Genomic DNA, 9,227 nt, shown 5'->3' on the forward strand with positions numbered 1-9,227 from the left:
AGTTGTCTGTACGCGATCTGTGCTGCCTGCCTGATAAAAGGCCTTGTGCACATACATCACGTCAGGGGAAAGAAACACATTTTAATATGACAAACAAATGGTTTGGTTTATTCTGACAAGCAGCGTGTCAGGTCGAGTGCGGTGTTTCGCTAAATCAACCAATCAGTTTTCAGTGTAGGCGAGCTTTTTATCTCTTTTCTCCCGAACTTAATCAGTTCAGTGTATCTAGGAACAGGAGCGTCATGGCAGAGTCAGTGCCCCCCAAAAAGGAAAATGTAAGACCCATTTCAAAGTGTACCCTTGTCTCATAGTCATAAGAGTAAAAAAGAATGATAGGCCTAGTTTTGCACGCTGCACTGTTTGTAACAGTGACTTTAGCATTGCCCATGGCGGGTTAAATGATTGCAAAAAACATGTTGAGGTGAGTTTAACTAGTGTCAATTCATGTGCATATTATTCAGGCCTATACTAGATGGCTAGTTGCCAATGCTACATGAAAAGACCAAACTACCAAAATCTACATACTTTATTTTCACAATTTCTATCTATAGGCCTTATTTGGTGTGCTGACTAGACATTATTGAACAAACATATTAATCTGTATTTCAGTAACTAAGTAGGCAAACGTTTTTATTATTAATATTATTATTATTTATTATTATTATTATTATTATTATTTTTTTTTTTTTGGGGACTTCGTGATACCTCCCTGAAATTACTTTTTGCAGGTTGGGATGTCTGCACTTGTAACCTCTTGTTTTCTTGTACTGTCTATGCTTGTAACAGCTGTAATCGGTGATACTGCAGGTGTGCCAGTGTAGCAGATGTCAAGTGGTTAGGATCCGTTGAATGCACAGGTCAAGACGAATGAATTGCACACACACACAGACACACACGGAAGGATATCTGCAACTCTGTCTACTGGGCACAGAATGGGGCACTTTATAATCCGTGCACGTGTAGCGGAGTAAATTCCACTTGCCATTAAAAATGTAACTTTTCATTTAGCTAGTAATTTCTCTATGAGACAGGCTTTTCATGTAACACGAGCGCCATCTATTGGTGCTATTCTGCTGACGTTTAGGGTGAGTTCTTACCATAGACTGTAAAAAATAGGTTCTTACACGCAATCACCAGTCTGCAGTAGCCTGTTCTCGTGGTAAGTTGCATATATTGAGCTCCGCTGTTATAGCGTAAATAAATGTGTCCAGTGTAATAATATGCTAGTATGCATGTAGTAAATCCACACAGGAGGTCTCTAATTGTATATTAGAGACAATTTTGTTTTGTTTCTTTTGGTTTAGCTTTAAAGTGAAATAGTTCGCCACGTTGTGCTGGCTTGCTAGTCTGGTTAGAATCTAGCTCGATAGCTTAACTTTTGTAATACTTTACGAACCGTGAACTGAATCATTTCTGTTTTCGTATTGCTAGCTGGAGCTCTCTATGGCAAATGTGTGTGACTGTGAGACATTTGTTCTATCAGGTACAGTTGTCTATTTTCGTGATTCATACTTTTGTTCATGTCTTGTGTAAATACTGTTAACCAGTATGCAGTAGCCTGTTCTCGTGCTGGAGCTCTCTATGGCAAATGTGTGTGACTGTGAGACATTTGTTCTATCAGAATAAACGGCTGTGGTAGCCAGAGAGAGTCAACGCCTCGTCGTCTATATAACACAACGCAAGAGAGAGAGTACACACCCGCTACACACGCACAGCGGTCTCTCTCCCATTCCCCCTTACAGCTTCCACTTTGCAACTCACCAGTAATTATAAATAATAAGTTATTCATATGATAATAATTAGATATAAATGACAAAAATTCATTTATACAGAAGTTATACAATATGATAAATAAATATAAATAACAAAGTCAGGCCCCTTAGATTTATACTATGACTTTATCATAAGCTTTGGCTTAATACAGGCCATACATAGAATGAATCATATAATATAATAAATATACATAGTGGCACAATGGGGCACTTTAGAATGCGCGGACGCACAGCGGCCTCTCCCATTCCCTACACAAGTCAAGTCAGTTTTATTTTTAAAGCACATTTAACATACACAAGCTTTTTGATAGAAATGTGGTGTTTAACAATAAACAAACTCAAAGATCGTAATTCTTGATTTCACTTACAAACTGACGGTTTTATGCGTTCACTAAACAAAAAGCGTTTTCAGATATAACCTCCAGAGTATATGCGGAGGTTTGTCAAACGGAGGTCCTGCCCTCCGGATGATTCAGATATGATGCTAACCTGCGGACCTTATACTGACCTTATACGGACCTATGTGTGAACGACATACACGCACATTACAGAATCTCCGTGTGGTTGTCGTGAGGGGTGGGGGCTTGTAGAGTTCACAAGATGCGAGATATGACGCAGAATATATGCGGTCGCTGCCTGTCACAGCTGCTGTTTGTTTACAAAGTGTATGCATTATGTAGGCTAAAGAAGAGGATAATAGGCTAATACTTGAAGTAGTCACATAAGTGCGCACTTGAAATTGACCTACAGTATTTGTATGTGTGCTTCAAATAAACACATTTATCTGTTTTCAACGTTATGTAGCAGAATTACTTGGATATGGAACCCCAAATCTGGAGAGAGAGAGCATGCACGAACTTTATGGTACCAGCCAATTTAGTAGGCTAACTCAAGACTTCAAGGCCATCATATACAACGTTTTTAAGCAACAAACAAAATACTAACATAACAGTGAAGTGGTTCGTTTTTTCATGGTTTATTTTTTCCAAACACATCCTCTCCCCATGTGTCTATTGCATTTAAGTAAGGAGCTTGGAACAACGTTGGGTTTTCTTCGTTTTCATTTTCTCTAGGCATATTTAAATGCTCAACAAATATCAGCGAGCTCAGCATGTGAGGTCATGAGAAGGCTATCAATGAACAGAAAACCGTGTTGGCTAACAATTTATTAAATAGTCCTGTTATTGACGTCAACGACGTCGCTGTCGCTGTAGGCTACTGCCTTTTCAGCGCCTTCTGCTTATTATGATTCAGTCTTTTGAATTCGTTTGGCCTTGCCATGCAGTTGTAGGCTACAACGTGTCTCTTGCCGTTCCCTTCATGTGTTCTATCAAAATGTCGTATGCCCTCATGGACAGTAGCTCCGTGATGTCTGCATCTTCCCAGGTCAGATTTTTTTGGACAGCACTATGCCACTCCATCATAACACTGGCATTTAAGTCAGATCTAACCACATGGACGCACGAAAGAAACGTCACCGACACGCCCTCTCACTAGGTGTGAATTTTAACTGCATGTTCTACGCTTCATTCAGACACAGCACATTTACATAATCTCCGGAGGAAATACTAGGTGGGGAGTAGTAGAACAACCGGCTAAATTCGGACTTCCATATGACCGGTTATGTCGTTCAGATATACGGCCCCACCATTTAACATCCGCAGAACCTCCGGTCTTACACGTATGTCTGAAAGCGCTTAAAGTTTATGGAAATTAAACACCACTTTTCCACCAAAAAGCTTGTTGTTGCTTGTTGTCTCGGTCTCGGTCCCTCCGTAGGCCGGTGTGTGTGTGTGTGTGTGTCGGGGAGGGGGGGGACTTGGGGTCCAGTGCCAACCACTGGATTGCTTTGCAGTGCTGCTCTCAAGATCGGACAGACAGACGGGCAGACGGAACAGTCAAGTTTGTGACAGTAGCAACATTTATGTCACTCTGAATTTCACTTTGAAAAGTCTTTTGTGTAGTACTTCAATCATTCAATATCTCCATATTCAGTAGGCTATAATATGTTGAGTAGGTCTAATATATAATCGTATAATAATCATACCTCCAAGATCACTTATGGTTTCATGTCTCAGTATCGGTCTGTCAAGTACTAATGCCAAGTACTTTTGCCCCCCCCTAGTGGATGCTTTGTATGACTACACTAGGCCACCAGATGCACGATCAGGGGCCAGTTCCCTGATAACGCTCACTCTTGGCATGCTAAGAAGACTCAAAAGATATATCTTTCCAAAGTTGTTTATGTTCCTAAGTGTGTTTCCCGAAGTGTCGCTTAGGAAGCTTCTTAACACGCTGCCTCTTACGTTCAACGTTACAAAGGTGCTGTCCCAAGTGAAGGTGCTGAATTAGTTGGCATCGATTGCTCAGGAATCGATTTTCTACTTTACGCGAAGGTGCATGACGGCGTTAAGAAAGACAACATGTTCTGCAAATAAAACATTCCTCAAATTATTCCAGTGACATTTATTTTAACATAGTATAAGTTATCAGTCAAATATAAACTATTAACTAAATTATCAAATTGTGAGTAATATGTTCACACGATATGTTGTGACGGGTATCCCTCGCTTCGCTAATCATCCACCCTCCTTATCCCGTTGTGCCACTTGTGCCGCTTCTTGATGGGTTTAATGACTTCAAAAATTATGTAATAAACTTATATTAATGGTAAGGTACCTTACAATTAGAATTGATTGGCAAGCAGCTGCAGTTACTTCTGTTTAATGCGGTATTGATTGCCATTGGTTAATGTTGTCAATAAAAAGCAACCTATCTATAATGAACAGAGAGAGAGTTAGATAGCCTACAGTATGGTGGGGAAGCAATGTAAAAAAAAAGGCACCAAGCTTCTCGTCAGAGGAACTTGAAATTTTGCTGGACGAGGTGAGCTTGCACAAGGTGACACTGTTTTCCAGCTTTCGGAGTAACTTGTAGCCTGGCGGGCCATCCTATAATTAAAGGTCCAGTATGTAGGAATTAATGGAAAATAAACTGTAACCATTCCAAAAATGATCTCCATATGTTGTCAGATAGTAAGAAAACACGATGAATTGAAGTAATGGCTTATTTGACAACATTACTCTAAGCCGTAAACCCCCGTAAAACCCATGAAAAAAAATGAGTTACGGGGCGGATCTCCAAAAGACAGCTGAGAGCCTGGGTATGAGCTCCAATCTAACGCAGACAGCCGACTGCTCTGAACCGAAGCAGCCAGCTGACAACCCACAATCAGAGGGCAGCAGTGGGGACAATGGGACATTAAATGATCTAGGTAAATTATTGTACTAAGATGTGTAAACAGCATTATTATTAAATGTTATGAGAACTTGCATGCTTGTAAAAAGGTTGTCAAAAAGATAACTTCACAGCAATTCACATATTGCAGCCTATGCAGATGCCGGATGCCAGACTGAGCTAACAATGGATGACATTGAGAAGATGGAGGATGTTCTGGGACAGAACACAACAGAGCTGGGAGATCTTCGAACCAAAGCACTGGACACACAGTTCAACCAGGAGTCCTTTGAACAAGACAAGACAAAGTTCTACACAGGGCTCCCCAACTTCTTAGTTTTAATTCAGATTTTTGAGCTGTGTGAACCCTACATTACCTGTGGTCCTATGTCTGTGCTGTCAAAATTTGAACAGTTAATTTTAGTTTTGCTGAGGCTGAGACTAAATCTCCCACTGAAAGATTTAGCTTTCAGGTTCAATATCTCTCTGCCCACCGCCTCTAGAGTTTGGCATAAAATAATTGACATACTTCATGAAAGGTTAGAATTTCAAATTGAGTGGCCAGAGCGACATGTACTTCAAGCTACAATGCCAATGGGATTCAGACAGGCATTTGGATGTAAAGTTGCTGTGATAATTGACTGTTTTGAATTTTTTATTGAGAAGCCCTCTAATTTACTAGCCCAAGCACAAACGTGGTCAAACTATAAGCATCACCATACTGTAAAATTTCTGATTGAGCACATGGCAACAAAACCAGGTGAGGCACTAGCATTGATTGACAAGATTGGGGTTATTTGCTGTCTCTCGTCTAATCTTTCTCAGTCTGTCGTCCCATTGGAGTAAGGAGGAGGGGGGTAGGGATAATCAGTCAGTCCAGTACCTGAGCCCTGACACACATCAATCTGTAAATATGTAATGTAATGTAAATATGTTTTGAAATGTAATGATAGTTTTAGGTGTTTTAAGAGGGGTCTAAAGGCAATTGTTGACAAATCTAATCTTGTAAATAAACCACCATGTAATATTCATCTTCTCAAATGGCATTTAATCTTAACAGTAAACATTACACATGTACGTTTGTAACTTGCTGTCCCAGTATTTCTGGAAGTACACTGTTTCTAAAAAAACACTCAACTTTAGGAATCACATCATCCCAAAGTTCAAAATCAGGCAAAATCCTTTCCACAAAAATGTCATTGTGGTTCCACACAACAAAGTCACAGTACTCTGCATCTACAATGTGAAGCTGTGCCTGAACTTGGAAGTAGTAATCATGACTCCGGTCCAGCATGACATGATCCCCATCGTTGATAAGGCAGAAGCCCTTTCTCCCAGCACACAAACGTAGATTGGCTTCATCTTGGTGAGAGTATGGGCACTAAAATCACAGTGAGAAGGACATGTGAACAATAGATTAGCAAATATATTTTCTGCTTTTTTGCTCAGTTCAGGACTTCAGACTCGAAGATTTAGGGACTTTACTACAACAGAGACTGTATTATCACCTTAATTTCACAGATGCCAGTTCCGTGACAGTCACAAGCGACAATCCCATCAGGAGAGGATCCCATGTATGGCCACTTGGGGTTCAGCCAGAGACCACTGTCCATACAGGAGAAGCCAGCATGCTCCCGACCCATCAGCTTCTCATATGCTCCTCTGGCTTGTGCCTCATGTTTGCATCCATAACTGTACACAGTACACATGCAAAACATGAAAAAGAAATTATTACTTAGTATTGGATGTGTAGAGCCAGTTCAGTGATTTAAATGCCATTACCTTAACCCCTATACTTAGTTCTACTCCTGCATAACCCTAACCTTATAACCCTATAACATATGTTGACTCTTCAGAGCTGTCCATACCACAAATGAACTATGAAAACAGTAAACATTTGTTCTAACGTAAAAAAAGGTCTACAGTAGATGGCATAGTAAGGACCACAGCTTTATAGTTGTGGTATGGACTCTCCTCCCACTTCATAGAACACTTTTTTAGTTACAATTCTTAATGTAGACAGCCTCATACCCCAAATCTTACCTCTGCCTTACCCTAATTCAAACCCTAAATACCTTGTAGCGGCTGTGGTGAACCTTTATGCTTCTGGGTAGCATATGGCCTTGATCAAACTCGTTGATGGTTGCTGGGGGTTGGTCTTTAGTACTTGTTTAAGCTTAGAGGCAGTTATGCGCCCAGCTCTTTGTCTAAACCAAGTCCTGCCTGCACTCTGACTCCGAGTTGCCCTCTCTACAGCCTGGACCTGGGACAGGGTGAGCTCTTCTAGCTTGAAATCCTGGCATAGCTCTCCAAGCTCTTTGGGGGGTAACTGCAGTGTGTCTGGTGTTCTGTATTCAAGAAGAGTTTTAGGAAGCATGCTAGATACGGGAATGAAATCTTTGTGGTAAGGCTCCCTAGCCATCAATGCTGCACTCCTTTGGAAGTTTTTGCTTAATGTTGCAAAAAAACTAGCATATGTCTCTGACCCTCTCTTCACTCTTGGGCATGGAACTGGAAGTGATTTCCCAACCTTGTTTCTAGTTGTCCTGCCTTCAATGGAACTGTCAAGCTTTTTTTTATTATTATTTTGCTGAGGAGAAGTCTATCTGAGCTACTGGAGCAGCAGGAATCTGAAAATAAGTTAATACAAATAAGATCATTATATTTCATAACATATCTATATGCAGTATAAATCTGCCGTTTATCTGATGGCTGTGAGGAAAACAGGTAGGGCTATCATCACAGGATTGAGATGCCAAACTGTGTTTATGTGGGTCTTTGCTGTCTTAGCTCCTCTTTGCCCAACAGGTAAATTATCACCCTACCTTTTTTACATGTGATGGCATCAGCCACTTGCACTGATCTGTTGTGCAGGAAGCTGCATCTCACATTTTTACCCCAGCTTCAATGGAAAAAAGCACAGCTCCTACATGAGAACATGATTCTGATAATCTGTGAATAGAATACAATATGACATTTTTTTAAACCCCAAAATGCAATCTACACCAGGAGCAAAGTGCAATCTATATCAGCACATTTTTGATGATGTGCAATATAGCCTAATTATACTAATATGGAGTAGCCCTTTAATTGATGAATAAACATGTTTATCCCTTAACGTTACAGCTCTCCCTGGTTCTGAAGTACACTGGCAGTATGCTAGTAGTAGTGCTACGTGTGTGAGAGAGAGAGATCTCGTGATAAACATCCTAGCCTTACTTACCCTGCCATGCAATTGCAATGAGCTGCAATGACTTCTCCATCCTTCTTCGCAATAAGTCTTCAGAGGTGTTTCGCTTGATCGTTGAGAGTGGTTTACCTTGAAACATAAACAACTGTCAGGCTATTGTTGTTGTTAAGATGTGTTGCATGATCGTTGACATTATAGCGCTACTGCTAACGCTTGCATTTTTTGCATCTTTTAACACATAAAACAATATAAGAACAAACACTCACCCTGGCGAAGACTAAATGATGATCGTCGTGGAGACGTTTGGTGCCGAGGTTGTGGACAAAAAAGTTATATGCCTCCATACTTTTATAGGCCTTCATTTGCTGTTTGGTGTAATACATGTCTGAAGGACCAGATAGTTTGTAATGTCAACGGCCTCCACTGTCGGCAAATCTTTAAGCTCCACCGAAAACTCACTCATCTTCATGAGGTACGGGTCACGTCCAACATATTTGTCAATTAACTCCTTGTATCTATGTCTTGAAACGGGCTCTAACTCTATACAATACGGGCTCTCTGTAACGGTGTCCTTCATGTTTACTTCATCTAACTTCATACCCTGCCCTCCATCTGAAATCGCGCCGCCTGGCCGCATCATAATCATGACGTGACTGAAACCCAGCTAATTTGCCTGGCGGGCCATCCTGAGCAAATGAATTTGCCGCTGCTAGGGTGCGTCTAGATTTCTAGGCTAAGTAACTTGTGCAACAGCAACAAAAAAGAGATATGGAGCGACATGGACTACACGGCTCCGTGGCCGGCGCCGTTTTTGATTCAATACAAGGACACGTTGGATCGCTGCCATAGGCCTAGTTGGTTGCTTACTGGACACCATGCTTACCTATTTATAGATCTTAGCCATTTAAAGGCAAATTCTTTGCCAGCTTTTAATTATCAAAAGTGATTGCCAATTTGAACGCTTTAATGACATTACGAAATAGCCTAGGCTTACCACATATTAGTTCTGATACCAAATCAAGTAAACT

The 9,227-nt window shown here is 40.8% G+C and overlaps 2 long non-coding RNA genes across 2 annotated transcripts; both read right to left on the reverse strand.

The window, feature by feature from the left end:
- Nucleotides 1-6,076: 6,076 nt before the first annotated feature.
- LOC125296685 lies at nucleotides 6,077-7,650 on the reverse strand. Its single transcript, XR_007193828.1, has 3 exons — nucleotides 7,085-7,650; nucleotides 6,518-6,701; nucleotides 6,077-6,390 (listed from the first exon to the last, which is right to left on the reverse strand). It is a non-coding gene; the product is annotated as an uncharacterized LOC125296685 (long non-coding RNA).
- Nucleotides 7,651-7,713: 63 nt separating this feature from the next.
- Nucleotides 7,714-8,796, reverse strand: LOC125296686. The gene is made up of 3 exons (XR_007193829.1): nucleotides 8,466-8,796; nucleotides 8,233-8,328; nucleotides 7,714-7,961 (listed from the first exon to the last, which is right to left on the reverse strand). It is a non-coding gene; the product is annotated as an uncharacterized LOC125296686 (long non-coding RNA).
- Between the last annotated feature and the right edge of the window lie 431 nt (nucleotides 8,797-9,227).

This window comes from Alosa alosa, chromosome 6 (assembly GCF_017589495.1).
Source record: "Alosa alosa isolate M-15738 ecotype Scorff River chromosome 6, AALO_Geno_1.1, whole genome shotgun sequence".
Taxonomy (NCBI): Eukaryota; Metazoa; Chordata; class Actinopteri; order Clupeiformes; family Clupeidae; genus Alosa; species Alosa alosa.